Genomic DNA, 18,911 nt, shown 5'->3' on the forward strand with positions numbered 1-18,911 from the left:
AATGCTTGCCTTTCTTTCGACATTGATGGTTGGTCGGAAGAAATCGACGATGGCCCAGGTACACATTCTTCCTGCATTTTCCAGGTATATACATTTGGTGTCAGCTAAACAGTGCGTGCATGCGTGGTATCCCTTGTTTGTCTGTCCTGAAAGGTTACAGAGAGCGGGCCAATCGTTGATGATTACAAACAGCGACGCGTGCCGGTTAAATTCCTGCTGTTTGTGCTCATCCCACACACGTACACCGTTTCCATTCCATAGCTGTAAAAGTTCTTCAACTAAGGGCGTTAGGTACACATCAATGTCGTTGCCGGGTTGCTTAGGGCCTTGGATGAGAATTGGCATCATAATGAACATCCGCTTCATGCACATCCAAGGAGGAAGGTTATACATACATAGAGTCACGGGCCAGGTGATGTGATTGCTTCTCTGCTCACCGAAAGGATTAATGCCATCTGCGCTTAAACCAAACCATACATTCCTTGGGTCACCTGCAAACTCAGCCCAGTACTTTCTCTCGAGTTTTCTCCACTGCGACCCGTCAGCGGGTGCTCTCAACTTCCCGTCTTTCTTACGGCCTTCTCTGTGCCATCGCATCAATTGAAGGAAATATGCCCTAGAGGCAATAATAAAGTTATTATTTATTTCCTTATATCATGATAAATGTTTATTATTCATGCTAGAATTGTATTAACCGGAAACATGATACATGTGTGAATACATAGACGAACAGAGTGTCACTAGTATGCCTCTACTTGACTAGCTCACTGATCAAAGATGGTTATGTTTCCTAACCATAGACATGAGTTGTCATTTGATAAATGGGATCACATCACTAGGAGAATGATGTGATTGACTTGGCCCATTTCGTCAGCTTAGCACTTGATCGTTTTAGTTTACTGCTATTGCTTTCTTCATGACTTATACATGTTTCTATGACTATGAGATTATGTAACTCCCGATTACTGGAGGAACACTTTGGGTGCTACCAAACGTCACAAGGTAACTGGGTGATTATAAAGGTGATCTACAGGTGTCTCCGATGGTACTTGTTGAGTTGGCATAGATCAAGATTAGGATTTGTCATTCCGATTGTCGGAGAGGTATCTCTAGGCCCACTCGGTAATGCACATCACTATAAGCCTTGCAAGCATTGTAACTAATGAGTTAGTTGCAGGATAATGCATTACAAAACAAGTAAAGAGACTTGCTGGTAACGATATTGAACTAGATATTGAGATACTGACGATCAAATCTCGGGCAAGTAACATACCGATGACAAAGGGAACAACGTATGCTGTTATGTGGTTTGACCGATAAAGATCTTCATAGAATATGTGGGAGCCAATATGAACATCCATGTTCCACTATTGGTTATTGACCAGAGACGTGTCTCGGTCATGTCTACATAGTTCTCGATCTCGTAGGGTCCGCACGCTTAAAGTTCTGTGACGATCGGTATTATGAGTTTTTGTGTTTTGATCGAAGGTAGTTCGGAGTCCCGGATATGATCACGGACATGAAGAGGGTCTCAAAATGATCGAGACGTAAAGATCAATATATTGGACGACTATATTTGGACACCGGAAGTGTTCCGGGTGATTTCGAAGAAAACCGAAGTGCCGGAGGGTTACCGGACCCCCCCCCCCGAGAGAAATAATGGGCCTTATGAGCCTTAGTGGAGAGAGAGGGCTGGCCTAGGGCAGACAGTGTGCCCCTCCCCCTCTGGTCCGAATTGGACTAGGAGAGGGGGGGGGGGCGCCCCCCTTTCCTTCTCCCTCTCCCCCTTCCTTTCCCCCTCCTTGTAGGAGTAGGAAAGAGGGTAGCCCTACTCCTACTAGGAGGAGGACTCCTCCTCCTGGCGCGCCATAGAGGGCTGGCCGGCCTCTCCCCTAGCTCCTTTATATACGGGGGCAGGGGGGCACCTCTAGACACACAAGTTAATCATTGATCCCTTAGCCGTGTGCGGTGCCCCCTCCACCATAATCCACCTCGATCATATCATAGCGGTGCTTAGGCGAAGCCCTCCGTCGGTAGCAACATCATCACCGTCAACACGCCGTCGTGCTGACGGAACTCTCTCGTGAAGCTCTGCTGGATCGGAGTTTGTGGGACGTCATTGAGCTGATCGTGTGCTGAACTCGGAGGTGTCGTGCGTTCGGTACTTGGATTGGTCGAATCGTGAAGACATCCGACTACATCAACCGCGTTCTCATAACGCTTCCGCTTACGGTCTACGAGGGTACGTGGATGATATTCTTCTCTCTCGTTGCTATGCATCACCATGATCTTGCGTGTGCGTAGGAAAATTGTTGAAATTACTACGTTCCCCAACATCAACTTGGCATGCTCTTCGTTTCTGAACAGACGTTTCAACCATGGTATTATAGGAGCATACCACATCACCTTCGCAGGAACCCTCTTCCTGGGGGGCTCGCCGTCAACATCACCAGGGTCATCTCGTCTAATCTTATACCGCAATGCACCGCATAGCAGGCATGCGTTCAAATCCTCGTACGCACCGCGGCAGAGGATGCAGTCATTAGGGAATGCATGTATCTTCTGCACCTCCAATCCTAGAGGGCATACGACCTTCTTTGTTGCGTACGTACTATCAGGCAATTCGTTATCCTTTGGAAGCTTCTTCTTCAATATTTTCAGTAGCTTCTCAAATCCTTTGTCAGGCACATCATTCTCTGCCACTACAACAGAAACCCCCCTTTAGCAACGCATTGTTGCGTTGCCTAATGTCCATATATGCGTTGGTAAGATCTACACCAATGGATTAGTATCCGTTGTCGTTGGTGGCGTTGGAAGAGTCTACTACAACACATATAATTGCGTTGGTAATGGACGTGCAAAGGTGTTGCAAGATTGCAACATATATATCTAGATGCCACCAACACTTCGTATACGTTGCTGATTACCCTACACAAACTAATTTTCAATGCAGCGCTTCCATGAATCTGTGCATAGCATGAACAATTACTCGTATTTTATATACTACGAACAATAGTGCAAGGAGCAGCAATCCAGTAAACAGAAAGATTTCATATATTTAATCAACTCGGTTGCATTACATGGAACACAATCTGAAAAAGATATTACATAATCTCCTATATATTAACCATGAAAAAGAAGGTGAAATGTAAAACTATCTTGTAGTAGCCCCATTCTCGATCTTTCTATCAACAACCTAGCCATGCATAATCTTCGTCTTCATCAGCCTTCATGCTACTTAGCCCACCAAAACGCCATATATTTAGGTACAGAGGGAGTAGATGACAAGCTTCTCTATGAACTTCTCTGGACGCCTTCTTTGACATTGCTATTGGATGAACCACCACCACCCTGCACATCATTCAGTACTAGAACTGACTGGCAAAGCGCCACTGCAATAGATTAAATAAACAGAATGAAAATTCAACATGTGGAGATGGAAGCCGCATGCAAAACTTAAATATTCTAGGATTAATCATTTATTGAAGGAATGCTCAATCAGTTCAGTGTACTGTAAATGACCAATATAAATTCTTGTTGTTCCTTATTCCTAGCAGAGGGTCGATTTAATTGTAACAAGAATGTATAACTGCGAAGTAGGCATGCTAGTCTGTTAGGGACTCTTAAAGTTTGTCCCCTCAATCTTTTTCTTTTCTTTTGCCATATGTCACAAACCAAACATACATTAGGACCATATATATCAAACATATAGACATGCATGTTGTCATCAACATGGTTCCCTCTTGGTACGAAAAAAGGAAGTCTCATCCTAAGATCAAAGATTAGCCACGTTAAGACATCTAGATTATAGCATACAGAAAAATAGTAAATTGTATACTGCAAGTGGGTAATTGAAACTTTAAGATAGCCACACACATATACTGTTATTTTGTTGTCCAGCCAATTAAATAAAGAGTAACTTGAAGTAACCTCACAAAAAGAAAACTTGAACTAAGATAATGAAAACTTATTGTGCCATATAACTTACATTCAGGTGTGAATTTCGTTCCACAAAGCTTCTACAGACCAACAAAAATCCCTTCGACAACATCCTTTATGGGTAATTGGGAATATAGTTCGTGGAGATAATTTTAACAAACTTGGTTTATGTGTATTTTGTCACCAGTTCCTCAAGGCAAGTCTAAAGCAACCCACATTAAGGTATCCTGTGATAAGTTCATCAGAAGTTTCAGACAATGAACAACTCACGTTAGAATTTGTATCTAAAGTGTTTTCTATATTATAAGCACCTTTCAAAAAAACTTAACCAGAAATGCAAAATGGAGCTCGAACTCCAGGTAGCTCTTTATCTAAAACATCCATGTGCAAAAAGTTTGGTGAAATCACCATATTTGGGCATTTTATACTACTAGTCGTTAAACCGCGCATTCACACGGGCTAGTGTTTATCTTGTGTGGCTTTGTGGGTTTTCGACTCTTAACTTACTACCTAGAAATATTTACCAGCAATCTATGTTTTGTGTGATTTTTTTCTACCATCAAATGATTTTTTTTCTTTCTAAATTTGCAGTTCAACATGGAACACGCTACCTATAGTACAATACTCGAGCAATAAAAATAAATTGTCCAAAAGTTTTGACGTGATGACTTCCATTTTCAGATATACTAAACTTTTTTCTATCAGGAAATAACAAATCTTTTTTCTTTTGCGGGGGAGAAAATAACTAACCTGGTGTTCTTGTAAGCTTAAAATACGGCCTGCTATCTTAGTAATATTAACATTGTAATTGTTCGAACTGTTCACATTGCATTCAAGTTCTAGATGATTTAAATACAAATAAGCTAACCATCCCCAGCAAAAAAAATGTAACCACATTTTCATATATATTGAAGGGAATTATAAAATTTTGTCCTACAGTATAAGAAATAAGTCGGGGTTTGCAACATATTGGGTACTATACAAATCAGTCCAAACAGACTGAATTGACTCATTCTCATATTCCAACAAACTGTTCTCAAACAGACTATATTGAAGCATGTACATTAGTAGATTGAAGTATGGTTTGAAAGAGCATGGAAGCATTAACACTACCATGTAGTGAAAGTTCCACAAAAGCTTCAAGCACACTATATTGATGCGTTGGCGAGAATCAAAGCATTACTCTGGTTCTCCGTAAGAGCACGTCTTTACAGCAAGCTAGAGGCCGACACATGTAACCAGATTGGATTGATCGTACTTAGCCCTTCCTTTAACCTAGGTGCAAGTGTTTCCTCCCCACGTGTGCCTTGCCCTCGGTCCTACTCACCTGCGGTACAGAGGCCAATCTTTCCATCTAGGCCAGCAGACAACACGCCACAAGTGATCTGATGTTCTGATTCTACCACTTTAAGTCCTCTGCCTCTCCGCTTGACAACACCCTGCACAGATCATTGCCTGAAACATATAGCCATCTGGTCAGTGATGTTTTCAAGGGGACTAATATAAGACGCCAAGCTGCATGAAAAATAATCATACATTGAAATTAATTAATAAGGGAAAACGGTGTGAGCTGTACATATAATGAACATTGATGTATATAATGAGATACATAGACATGAACGATGCACACTCCCTGTGTTTCACATTGTTGCTGTTTCAATCAGAGTCATACATGGCAGCAGTAGTGCAGTACTACGAGAGAGGGACAGAGGTACACAAGTAAGTGCTCAGTGTTATACAATCTCAAAGGCAGGAAGGAAAAGGGGAGGGGACAAAACGTCATCTTTAGGAATCATCTGATTTTTGAAGTGGAATGGCATGGACGCCGGTGGCGGCGGTGGATCAGGATGAGTGGTCAAGGTCCCGCAGATCGTATCACGATGGCCGGCAAAGAAGAATCTGCCATGGCCTACCTCACAAAGAACCAAGTAGGGTAAGAAAACAGGGGGTCAGTAGAGGAGTGGCTTACTGAACCGTCAGTGGCGTCGGATTCGAGGTTGCCGAGGCAGAGCAGCATCACCACCGCCAAGCCAGCAGCCGCGCGTGTGGAGATGTGCCATGGGGACTGGGTAGTAGGGCGACAACCAGAGGGGGCGCGGGCGCTGGCGACCTGTGGCCACTAGGGTTGCTGTGCGCCGCATGTAGGGGCGCTGAAGACGTCGCCATGGTGGGGGTCGGAGAGAGCAGTGAGGGGTAGCTGGTGTGGTGAGCAACGGCGAGGCAGAGCGCCGGAGCTAGCCAGAATCAGAGGTGACGGCGGCGGTGGCGGCGGCGGCGTTGTGGTCACGGAGAGAAGAGATTTGGCTTGGCTGCGTGGTACTTCGACCGAGGAGGTAGCGCCCTAATGTGAAGGCTTCTTTTTGTAGATAATGTGAAGGTGGGCACGGGAGGTTAGCAAATCATGGGAAGTGGGAGGTGGGAGGTGGCCCAAACAACACATACGTATGATTCGTTGGTAGACATGCGTTGTTATATGGGGGATTTTGTTGTGGTGTGCCTTCCGCTGCAACAATTCCAGTATGGTACCGAGCTTTGTGTTGCCATCTTCGCAATTGGGGTACAACCCTTTTTTCTGATCGTCTAACATGGGATCGAACTTCATCTTCTCCGTTTGACTTTCGCATTGTGTCCTTGCATCGATAATGACCCAGCGGAGATCATCATCATCAGGCACATCGTCTGGTTCCTCTTGATCTTCACTAGCTTCCCCCATTGCAACATCACCGTATTCAGGGGGCACATAGTTGCATCGTCCTCTTCTTCATCGTTGTCTTCCATCATAACCCCTATTTCTCCGTGCCTCGTCCAAAGATAATAGTGTGGCATGAAACCCTTATAAAACAGGTGGGTGTGAAGGATTTTCCAGTCAGAGTAAGAATTTGTATTCCCACAATTAGGGCATGGACAACACATAAAACCATTCCGCTTGTTTGCCTCAACCACTTCGAGAAAATTATGCAGGCCCTTAATGTACTCGGAGGTGTGCATGTCACCGTGCATCCATTGCCGGTTCATTTGCGTGCATTATATATAATTATATGTGTCAAAAGTAAGAAAATTAGACAATCATCTATCTAAAGTAAGAATTGTTTTTCTTTCAGAAAAAGATAAGAACAAGAGGCTCACCACGGTGGTGCTGGCGACGAGATCAGCGTGGGTGATTAACGGCGGTGAAGACGGGGACGGGACGTGACAGACCGCTAAACTTATGCAAATCTCGGGGAAAATGGAGCTTGTAGGTCGAGCTTCGAGAGGAGAAAACTTAACTAGCATGGCTCAGGCATTTCATCGAACACCTCATGTGCATAGGAGGTGGGATAGAGCACTCAAATGCCCTCCCCTCACCAGCCAAAAAAACAAAGCAGTGTGGACTGCTCTGCTCGCCGGCGAGGGGTTATATGTAGGCAACTCATTTGTCCCGGTTCATGGCTGGAACTGAGAATAAAGTCCCCTCTTCTGTTCCAGTTCGAGCCATGAACCGGGACCAATGTATGTGGGCCAGTAGCGAGGCCCATTGGTCCCGGTTCATGCCAGGAACCGGGATAAATGGGTCCACATGAACCGGGACAAATGCCTCCCGAGGCCCGGCCGGGCCCCTGGGCGCATGAACCGGGACGTATGCCCCCATGGGTCCCGGTTCGTGACTGAACTGGGACTAATGGGCTGGCCAGGCCCCAACCAAAGCCCTGTTTTCTACTAGTGTCTTCGCCCCATAGATTAGTTTTCTTAAATAATTTATGTAAAACGCCGAACATGTTTAATATGAATCTCAAGTTTGCCGAATTTTAGCCGAACTTTGCCGAACTTTGTCGAATTCAATTTTATTTAAAATAAAAAAACACGTCCGGGGCGATTGTGGGGCGAGCGGCTGGGAACCCGCTCACCCCTGCGCTGATTTAAGCGCCGTCTCGCCCCCAGGGGGCGCATAAAATAGCCGCCTGGGGGGCCAACAGCTGGAGATTCTCTCAGAGAGAGAGTGTCCAGCTCGGGCCTGCCAACTTCGGGTTTGGTATGGTCGCGTGCCTGCGTAGTACGCCCGGGTCACGCAGCACTGAAGACAGTAGAATCTGAACATGTACTAGTTGACTGAACATCATCTCCCAATTTCTGAACCCATTCGTCAGGTTCAGGCCGCTCTTAGCTCCCATCCACTCCCAGTTTCTGAACCGGGACCGTAACAAAGATCATGGGCATCGACAGAGAACATTCTCTCTGGATGTAGTTAATTAAAGCTGACTCACCGCCAATGTCGAAAAGCTGTTTGCATCCCTAAATTTCTTCTGACCAACTTATAGCATGTGGTTCTTGGCATTGGCAAGAAGACGATGCGACTGAACCTATTGTTCAGGTTGATTCATCCGTCTTGGCACGTCAAGCAGAAATTTAGAAGAACTCTCAACCCTCAAGGAAGTGTTCAGGAGCCGACTGTGGAAGGGCCAAACGTTTCGCCCGTTCCTCCCTCCCCCCCACCCTCCCGCCGCCGACCTTCCTAGGCCCCGCTGAGGGAGTCCTGGACTAAGGGGGCCTCGGGCGTCCGTCCTGTTATCCATGGGCTGGACTGATGGGCTGTGAAGACATGAAGGCCGAAGACTGTACCGTGTCCGGATTGGGCTCTACTTCGCGTGGAAGGAAAGCTTGGTGACTGAAGATTCCTTCTTATGTAACCGACTCCATGTAAACCCTATATCCCCTCGGTGTCTATATAAACGAAGGGGATAGTCTGGAAAGGACACAACATGTACTCATTACCATACCCACATAGGCTAGACTTCTAGGGTTTAGCCATCACGATCTCGTGGTAGATCAACTCTTGTAATACTCATATTCATCAAGATCAATCAAGCAGGAAGTAGGGTATTACCTCCATAGAGAGGGCCCGAACCTGGGTAAACATCATGTCCCCGTCTCCTGTTACCATCGATCCTAGATGCACAGTTTGGGACCCCCTACCCGAGATTCGCCGGTTTTGATGCCGACATTGGTGCTTTCATTGAGAGTTCCACTATGCCGTCGACAAAAGGTTCGATAGCCCCTTCAATCATCAATAATGACGCTGTGCAAGGAGGAATCTTCCTCCCTGTACAGATCTTCGTATTCAGCGGCTTCGTATTGCGGGCCAACTCGCTTGGCCATCTGGAGCAGATCGATAGCTACGCCCCTAGCCATCAGGTCGGATTTGGTAGCTTGAACTATGTCACGGATATCAGTGGAGACTTGATCTTCGAGGGATTTGAGCCTGCGACGATCGCTCCCCCTCATCCCAATGAACGTGACTTAAATCTTTCATTGGATCACACCCAGGAGATGGTTCCTGCGGCTGCAACGACCTTAGAGCCGAAGCAGATCGAGCCATCCGAGGCCGTAGAGTCCGCGGCGTTGGAGCCGCACATGGACTCGACACCCTGCAATATTCACTTTAACGGAACTTCGGACTCATCTCCGGCTATAAGTTCCGGACTGTGTACGCCCGCGGACACCGAGCTAGATCGGTTATCGATCTTCGAGTTCAGCACCGTTGACGTTTTCCAGCACTCGCCTTTGGGTGACGTGCTAAAATCTTTAAAAAATTTGTCCTTGGAGAAGGACTCACAGCCGAACTGTGTCCGGTTCGAGCTAGAGACGGATGATGAGGAATTTTTCTTCCCACCCGCCACCCACTTCATAGCCACCATCGATGACTTAACCGACGTGCTTGACTATGGCTCCGAAGACATCGATGGTATGGACGACGATGCCGACAAGGAGCAAGGCCAAGAACGCCATTCACCGGACGTTGGATGGCTACCTATTCGTACAACGTGTACATGGTTGAAACACCTAAAGAATCTGGCGATGACAAAGAAGAGCCAGATGCGAATAAAACGTCCGAGACACAGTCCAAGCGCCGGCGGCCCAAACGCCGCCCCAAGCCCCGCCGCTCAAAGGACGACAACACTGGCACCGGAGAAAATAGTACTCCGGGCGATGCCGAAAACAATGAAGACGCTATCGGGGCTACATACGAATAGGAACATGACAGCACGCAAGACAACCCCAACGGACAGACCATAGAAGATGACCCGAAGGATGATAGTTACCATCCACCCTCCAAGGAGGAGACAAGCCATGGCAACGAAGACTTCATCGTGCCTGAGGATCCTCTCGAGCAGGAGCGCTTTAAGCTTCAGCTCATAGCCACGGCAAGGAGCCTGAAAAAGAAAGAACAGCAGCTTCAAGCTGAACAAGACCTGCTCATCGACAGATGGACCGATGTCCTGACAGCCGAGGAACACGACCTCAACCGCCCAGCCAAGAGCTACCCGAAACGCAGATTGCTACCTCAATTCGATGAGGAGGCGCCGGAGCACATATCTCCCTCGTGTAGTGCGGACCGACCACCACGTGGTCGGGATAGGGCGGCTGAACGACCACCCCGCGGTCGGGATAAAGCGGCTACTCAGGCCGAATAGCAGACCGCCCCACCACCCCGCCAAAATAAGGACAGAAGAGTCTGGAGTCATATGTACGACCTTCGACGGACTCTGGATAGTAGAGCAGGACACACAAGATCGATCTACGGATCGTGAGGACGTGCCTCAAAGCACGACGACGGCTACCTATTCGGACGTGACAAACCTAACCACGCTCGGGCCGAACGCTGCAGACGGACTCCATCCCAGCTCCGCCACGATGCGGCCCGATATAGAGGCGCCGCACACCCGCTCTCCTTCACAGATGAAGTACTGGATCATGAATTCCCCGAGGGGTTCAAGCCCGTCAATATCAAATCATACGACGGCACAACCGATCTTGCAATATGTATCGAGGATTTCATCCTCCACATCCACATGGCCCGAGGAGACGACCTCCACGCCAGCAAATACCTCCCATTAAAGCTCAAAGGACCAGCTTGGCACTGGTTAAATAGCCTGCCTGAGAACTCCATCGGCAGCTAGGAGGACTTGGAAGAGGCTTTCCTCGACAACTTCCAAGGAACTTATGTCTGGCCACCAGATGCTGATGACCTAAGCCACATAGTTCAACAACCTGGAGATTCAGCCAGAAATTTCTCGACTAGGTTCCTAACCATAAAGAACCAGATCATTGATTGTCCGCATGCCGAAGCCCTAGCAGCCTTCAAACACAGCATCCGTGATGAATGGCTAGCAGGCCACCTCGGACAAGAAAAGCCGAAGTCAATGGCAGCCCTTACGGCACTCATGACCTGCTTTTGCGTAGGCGAGGAAAGCTGGCTGGCTCATAGCAAAAGCACAGCCAGCGAGGCAGGCCCCACCAAGGCCAAGAATAGCACCGGCAAGCTCCGGCACAATAGACACAAACGCAGAAGGAATGGCGACAATACCGAGGACACTACAATCAACGCCGGATTCAATGGCTCCAAGTCTGGCCAACGGAAGAAACCCTACAAAAGAAACAACGAAGGACTTTCCAGCCTGGACCGCATACTCGGCCCTCCGTGCCAAATACATGGCACCTCAGATAAGCAAGCCAATCATACCAACAGGGATTGTTGGGTCTTCAAGAAGGCTGGCAAGTTAAATGCCGAAAACAAAGAAAATGGATCACAAAGTGAGGACAAGGATGAAGAGCCCCGTCAGCCGAACACCGGGGGACAGAAGAAATTCTCCCCAAGTCAAAACGGTGAACATGATATACGCCACGCACATCCCCAGAAAGGAGCGCAAACGAGCACTCAGGGACGTCTACGCGGTAGAGCCAGTCGCCCCAAAGTTTAATCCATGGTCATCATTTCCGATCACCTTTGATCGACGAGATCATCCGACTAGTATCCGCCATGACGGTTCTGCCGCACTGGTCCTTGACCCAATCATCGACGGATTCCACCTAACACGAGTCATGGTGGATGGCGGAAGCAGCCTCAACCTGCTGTATCAGGATACAGTATGGAAGATGGGCATTAATCCCTCACGAATCAAACCAACAAAGACTACCTTTAAAGGAGTCATGCCTAGTGTAGAGGCCCGCTGTAAGGGCTCAATCACGCTGCAGGTGGTCTTCGGTTCTCCAGACAACTTCCGAAGCGAAGAGTTAATCTTCGATATCGTTCCCTTCCGCAGCGGCTACCACGCACTGCTCGGACGAACCGCGTTTGCTAGATTTAACGCAGTGCCACACTATGCTTATCTCAGGCTCAAGATGCCCGGTCCACGGGGCGTCATAACAGTCAATGGCAATACAGAACGCTCCCTCCAAACAGAGGAGCAAACCGCCACCCTAGCAGTAGAAGTACAGAGCGGCCTGTCAAGCAGCATTATAATCCAGCTGCCGAGCCCCTGGACACCATCAACAGGGTCCGGACTACACTACAACAGGACAGCGCGGCTCGTCAAGAGCTCGATTAGCAATTCGGCCTCCGTCCTAGCCCCAATGAGCTAGTGGCATTCGCACCACGCATACACAATTACGTACTCAAAATTCCATGGACATCGACGGAGGCACGAGATAACCTGGGGTCTACAATTCGGCCAGACCGATCCCGGACACACGTACTTTTACTTCCTTTTCTTGTTTCAGGCACCTTTTTCCGCGGGCCTGATGTCAAGTCCTTTAGAAGGACTGAAATACAGTGGAGGCAAGCAACACAGGTGTGTAGGGTAACCTTTATACGTTCTTCTTGACGGTATTCATACTTATTTCTCAGGACCCGCACGCTGCGCCCTATTGATTCTGGCATGTTAAACGGCCGGATACTTCTCGCACCATCTGTACAAGATATGCCTTGACGTATCCATCCAGTTATAATAAAAATGGTTCATGGCCCAGTTCCTGTGGTTTTCGCTTCTTACCTCGTTTTATTTTGATATGTCTGTTTGTTGCATCGACACTCTTTTACGTTTCATATTTGCCAGGGGCTACCTATCGCCCCACAATACGGCAGCATAGTTCGAACACTTCTTATATATAAGTTTGGCACCCCAAATTTAGCATTATATGCATTGGCTCCGAATCATGACTTTGGTCAATAGTTGGGTTGCCCGGCTCCTGTGCTTGCTACCCTATGTTCCGCTCCATCGGCTAGGGTAGTAAAGGGAGAACTACTGCGATTGTGCCCTGGCTTTGACCAGACGAGCACCTCAGTTGAGAAAGCCGAAAACTAACTGTCATGATGTGGCGAGAGCCGGTCATCTACTCGAGGGTTACAAATCGTTGGAGATTTTTTCCGCATTACGCGAGAGATCGGCACTTCCCTATCAGATGCTAACAGTACTCTGGCTTAAACCAGGGGCTGCGCCCATGCTTTATTATAAAACTCCTATGGCTAAGTGAGGGCATTAAATCCATAAAGTCCGATTGCCTTGTTCGTTGCGCTAAACAACTCCTTGAAGGACCATGTAGTTGGATCAAGATTGTTTAGATTCCATCCCGAACACCTTCGTACTATCTACGTGAGGTCAGAAGCCGACGACTGGCCAACCCTCAGATTACACACAACACGGCCGCACAGGAGGAAACAATTCAAAGCGTAATAAAATTACTTTACAAAAACTGGCTTTGTTCCCATGATACAAAGGCAACATGAATACATTTATTCAAATGCAATGTCCTGCGAACATTGCGCCGCCACAAGTTGAGACCCTTCTACGACATCCTCGAAATATCGCTCGGGTGTGCGGTGCTCCTTGCCCTCCGGCGGCCTGCTGGCGACTTCAGCAGCGTTCATCTTCGCCCACCACATCTTGAAGTGAGCGAAAGCCATACAGGCACCTTCAATACAGACGGAGCGCTTGATAACGTCCAGCCGAGGACAGGCGTTCACCATCCGCCTCACGAGTCCTAAGTAGCTGCTAGGCATAGCTTCAGCTGGCCACAGCCGGATTATCAAATCCTTAATGGTAGTTCGGCCATCCTATGCAGCTCCACCAGCTATTTCAGCTGATCGGTGAAGGATATGGGATGCTCTGGTGCTGCATACTGTGACTAGAAGAGCCTCTCTAAAGAACCCCCTCCTTTGGCTCGATAGAACTCCACGACGTTTGATACACTGCATGGAAAATCCGCAAAAGCACCTGGGGAACTCCGAACCCAGGTTAGTAAAAGGTAATGCTTCTCCGCATACTTGCTTTGCCTCTTAAATGCCTTACCCGCGTGATCTTCTTGGCCTCCTAGATCTCCTGGAGGACGGCCTGGGCCTCATTCCGTGCGGTCTCCATGCCCTGACGAGCCTTGGCGAGTTCGGTCACTCGAACCGATGCATCATGCTCCAAGGCCTCGCATTTTTTCACCGCATCCTGGAGCTCCCGGTGGACTTCTTTGACCCGGGCCTTTAGCTTCTTACGGGCGGCTTGCTGCTGGATAGCCTGCTCCTCGGCCTCACCCAGGGCCTTCCTCAGGGCCTCGACCTCGGTTGCGGCTTCTGCAAATATCACAATACCGCTGTCAATATACAATGCTTATCCTTTCCCGAACATATAGCAAGTCGTTCCTCACCTTGCTTCTCCTGGAGCCGAACCTTAACCTCGCCGAGCTCATTCTTGGTCTGCTCCAGCCTCCGCTTCAGCTTGGAGACCTTGGCAGTATGCAAGTTCGTGGCCAACAGGGACGCCTGCTCATCGATACATATTCAGCCAGCCTCTTACAATTAAGGATTGATCCCCTGTCCGGTTCTCCTCGCCGAACACCCGACAACGTCTTAGGGGCTACGGACTATACGGGGTTTTTCTCTTTCTTACCTTGAAACCTGCTAACAGGCTGCTGCAGGCTTCATTCAGTCCGCTCTTGGCGGACTGAACCTTCTCGATCACCGCACAAATAAGGATACGCTACTCGTCCACGACGGAGGCACTTTGTAGCACCCCCATCAGGTCATCTGGCGCTCCTGGATGTACAGGAGCCACCGGTGGAGGCGACGCACCCCCCTCCTTCAAAGGGTGCTACTCGCCCAACCCCGGAGCCATATGGGTCTCCGTAATAATATTCGACTGAGGTCCGAACTGGATACGACCCTCTTTGCCAGTCTCCATGGGTATTGGCTCCCCCATGTGTCCGGCAGTGGAGGTCCCACCTTGTGGCGCCTCCCAGACGACATCTTGGGCTCCTCTCTTCAGAGCGGTCCTCCGGGATAACACCTCGGTGTCGTCCCTGGCCCTGGGGGAGTAAGAAGGCGGTGGAGGCATGCTCTCCATCTCCGACGGAGCCAACGAACCTCCAGATGAGGATCGCTGGATAAGGTCACGGGCCAGACTGCAATAGTGTGGATTAACCATGTTAGAATAATAAAAATAAAGGGCTGGATGTGCACATAAATAAGCCATGTCACTTACGATGCGGCCTGGGGCCTAGTACGGGGGCGATGTTCTGGACTACTGTCAACGTCCCACGCGGTGTTGACCGCTGGGGCACCCTTCCCCTTCTTGGGCGCTTTCGCCTCCAGATGTGCCGATGCCACCCTCTTCTTCTTCTTCTCCTCGGGAGGAGGGTTGTTTTCCTCCTCCTCCTCCTCCTCCTCCTTCTCTTCCTTGTCATTATCCTCAGGGACAGAGGAAAGGGCCTCGTCGTCTTCGGACGTCGCGTCCGAAGCGCCCTTGCGATGGGGGCCACTCTTGGCCCCCTTGGCCTTCTTCTTGGCCTTCTTCTCCGGCACCGTATATGGCGCCGGCACCAGCATCTTCGCCAGGCGCGGGATGACTGGTTCTTCGGGGAACGGAGCCGGACACTGGATCCGCTTCGCCATCTCCACCCAGTCCTGAGGGAGCAATACTAAGATCTTAGACATCATCCTCAAATACATTTAAATTGGGAATACGTCAAAAGTAACATACCTTGCTGGCAGGGTGTTTACAATTGTAACCACGGTCTGAGTCCGTGGCTGGTGGCTTCTCATTGCCCTTAAAGAGCAACTTCCAGGGCCCTTCGTGAGAAGTCTCGAAGAGCCTTTTCAGGGTCTGGTGCTTCTTCGAATTGAACTCCCATAAAGGGCGGCTTCGGCGCTGGCACGGAAGAATCCAGCGGACTAGCATCACTTGGATAACGTCAACGAGCTTGACATCCTTGGTCACCATGCTTTGAACACGCGTCTGCAGCGCTATCAGCTCATCGGGTGAACACCAGTCCGGACTCTTCTCGACCTAGGAGGTGAGTCGCATGGGAGCACTGGAGCGGAATTCGATAGCTGCGGCCCAGGTGGTGCCGCGAGGTTCCATGATGTAGAACCACTGCTTCTGCCATTCCTTTACTATCTCCACAAAGGTGCCTTTGGGCCAGGAGACGTTGGATAGCTTGCTCACCATGGCCCCTCCGCACTCCGCATGCTGGCCATCCACCACCTTCGGCTTCACGTTGAAGAGTTTGAGCCACAACCCGAAGTGGGGATGGATGCGGAGGAAGGCCTCGCACACGACGATAAACACCGAGATGTTGAGGAAGGAATTTGGGGACAGATCATGGAAATCTATTACGTAATAGTACATCAGCCCGCGAATGAAAGGGTGGAGTGGAAACCCTAGCCCGCGGAAGAAATGGGGGTTGAATACTACCCTCTCTTTGGGCTCCGGGGTGGGGACAACTTGTCCCTCGGCTAGCAGATGATGGGCGATCTCCTTCGCCAAATATCCAGTCACCCGGAGCTTAGTAATGTCATCCTCCTTGACGGAGGAGACCATCCACTTGCCCTGACCACTAGATCCGGACATGGTTGCTTGAGTGGAAAGGAGAAGAGAACTTGGGCGCTGGAGCTTGAGATCGGAAAGGCGGAGATAGAGAGAGAGCGTGAGGAAATGAAGAGACTCCTTATCCCCTTATAAAGGCAGCAAATATTAAACGCCTCCTCACTCGCCTTAGGATTCGCCTGTTCCCTAGGGCTGTATAAACGGCACGGTTGAGTTACCCATGCCCGCATTGATGAGAATCCCACAATAAGGTGACACGATCTCTGTTTTGATAAGACATGCCAATAGCAAGCACGTCTCGAAGCGTGGAATGGCAGAAGAAAAACGGTTCGAAATTATCACCGGACAGACGTGATGTCATGTTGGAAAAAAGTTGTCAATAGATTAGATTCATGCAAATATTATATTCTCTCTACGGTTGTGTATGGTGTGTGTAACAGGTCAGGATACAATCATTGCATCTGAAGACAATCTTGGAGTTCGGAGAAAGGGGAACCCGCCTTGCAATGCCAAAGACAATCAGCGCGCCGGACTCCTCGTCATTGAAAGCCAGGTTCAGCGGCTACTAAGGGAGTCCTGGACTAAGGGGGCCTCAGGCGTTCGGCCTATTATCCATGGGCCAGACAGATGGGCTATGAAGACATGAAGGCTGAAGACTGCATCGTGTTTGGATTGGGCTCTACTTGGTGTGGAAGGCAAGCTTGGCGCTGAAGATTCCTTCTTATGTAACCGACTCCATGTAAACCCTAGATCCCCTCGGTGTCTATATAAAACAAAGGGGATAGTATGGAAAGGACACCACATGTACTCTTTACCATACCCACATAGGCTAGACTTGTAGGGTTTAACCATCATGATCTCGTGGTAGATCAACTCTTGTAATACTCATATTCATCAAGATCAATCAAGCAGGAAGTAGTGTATTACCTCCATAGTGAGGGCCCGAACCTGGGTAAACATCGTGTCTCCCGTCTCCTGTTAACATCGATCCTAGACACATAGTTCGGGACCCCCTACCCGAGATCCGCCGGTTTTGACATCGACACCCGTCGCCGCCGGCCACCGACCGTCCCCGCCCCCTCCTCCCTCTCCCTTAGCCCGGATCCGCCCCGTGACGCCTCCCCGGAAGGTGGCCGGGGCGGCTGAGGAGTCCTGGACAGGGGTCCTCGGGCATCCGGCCTGTTATCCATGGGCCGGACTGATGGGCTGTGAAGACATGAAGACCGAAGACTATACCTGAGTCCGGGTTGGACTCTCCTTGGCGTGGAAGGAAAGCTTGGCGACCAACTATGAAGATTCCTTCTTATGTAACCAACTCTATGTAAACCCTAGATTCCCCCGGTGTCTATATAAACTGGAGGGGATAGTCCCGAAAGGACACATTCATTACCATAGTCATATAGCCTAGGCTTCTAGGGTTTAGCCATCACGATCTCGTGGTAGATCAACTCTTGTAACACCCATATTCATCAATATCAATCAAGCAGGACGTAGGGTATTACCTCCATAGAGAGGGCCCGAACCTGGGTAAACATTGTGTCCCCTGTCTCCTATTACCATCGATCCTAGACGCACAGTTCGGGACCCCCTACCCGAGATCCGCCGGTTTTGACACCGACATTGGTGTTTTCATTGAGAGTTCCACTGTGCCGTCCACGAAAGGTTCGATGGCTTCTTTAATCATCTACAGCGATGCTGTCCAAGGAGAAACCTTCCTCCCCAGACAGATTTTTGTGTTCGGTGGCTTCGTACTGCGAGCCAACTCGCTTGGCCATCTAAAGCAGATCGATAGCTACGCCCCTAGCCACCAGGTCAGGTTTGGAAGCCTGAACTACATCGCGGATATCCGTGGAGACTTGATCTTCAATGGATTTGAGACCGCAGCGATCGCTCCCCCTTGCTCTGATGAACAGGACCTAAATCTGTCACCGGATCACATCCGGCGGATGGTCCCTGCTGCTGCAACGGCCTTAGAGTCGGAGCAAACCGTGCCCTCCGAAGCCACAGAGTCCCCGGCGTTGGAGCCGCACACGGACTCGGCACCCTGCGATATCTACATCAATGGAACCCCGGACTCATCTCCGGCTATGAGTTCCAAATCGGGCACGCCTGTGGACACCGAGTTGGATCGGGTTATCGATTTTAGAATTTAGTGCCGCAGACATCTTCCAGCACTCGCCCTTGGGTGATGTGCTAAACTCTTTAAAGAATTTGTCCTTGGAGAAGGACTCGCAGCCGAACTATGTTCGGCTTAAACCAGAGGCCGATGATTGAAAATTTTGTTTCCCACCTGCCACCCACTTTATAGCCATTGTCGATGATTTAACCGACGTGCTCGATTACGGC

This window comes from Triticum aestivum, chromosome 5A (assembly GCF_018294505.1).
Source record: "Triticum aestivum cultivar Chinese Spring chromosome 5A, IWGSC CS RefSeq v2.1, whole genome shotgun sequence".
In the NCBI taxonomy this organism is placed as follows: Eukaryota; Viridiplantae; Streptophyta; class Magnoliopsida; order Poales; family Poaceae; genus Triticum; species Triticum aestivum.